This window comes from Oryzias latipes, chromosome 4 (genome assembly GCF_053564925.1).
Source record: "Oryzias latipes strain Hd-rR chromosome 4, Olatipes_Hd-rR_3.1".
Taxonomy (NCBI): domain Eukaryota; kingdom Metazoa; phylum Chordata; class Actinopteri; order Beloniformes; family Adrianichthyidae; genus Oryzias; species Oryzias latipes.
This window is the reverse complement of record NC_136240.1, coordinates 8155877-8156670: the sequence shown is the minus strand read 5'-3', so window position 1 is coordinate 8156670 and position 794 is coordinate 8155877.

Here is a 794-nt window from a genome sequence, read left to right as displayed (position 1 = left end):
CTTGTCTTCATTTTGACGTTCTTGCATGGGGTTGTTGGGAGTCAGATCCACACAGGACACTTGGTCCAACAGAGCAGAACCAGGTAGGACTAGAACAAACAAATCCTGCTCCAAGTAAAAGCAGGAAGAAATAGGTTAGAATCCAATGTTTTCAGTTCCCAGTCTGAAACATTGTGATTGGTGAGTAAAGACTTGCAGATCCTAAACTGACCACTAGGGACCAGACCTAAAAGACAGTCCTGTAATGTGCAGTGTAACCCCTTGTGCTATCCTAGGCATTTTAACGTTGGGAGTTGGGTCATCTAGACCCACTAGACAGTGTTCTGAACCTTTTTTCTTCAATGATTTGTGATCTTCACTGGTGTCCATGGATTACATGAAATCTTTCCACCTTTATCCACCTTTGTCATGGTAGGGAGAACACGTCAATGTAAGGTTGGGGTCATGAGATAGCACAAGGGTTAATGTATAATGTACAGATTAGGCCACTCTCATCACGTATATTTGGTATAGAGGTCCATCTTGCATTTGCCCCACAACAGAACCAGTCCAGCAGCAGGCGCTGTTGTCTGGAGTCTAAGTCCATCTGTTCACTGCAGATTCTGAGAAGCAAAGGGTAACTCTGAACATAAGGGGGATCTCCATGAAGGTATCCGAAAAGCTCTCAAAAAAAGCCCAATCTTTTTGGAAAATGATAAGACAGTCTGTGTTGTCTTTGCAAAAGAACCTCACCCAGTAAAAGACCCCAAATGAGAACTTGAATCCCCCAGAGGCAGAGGCCAAAATTTCTACTC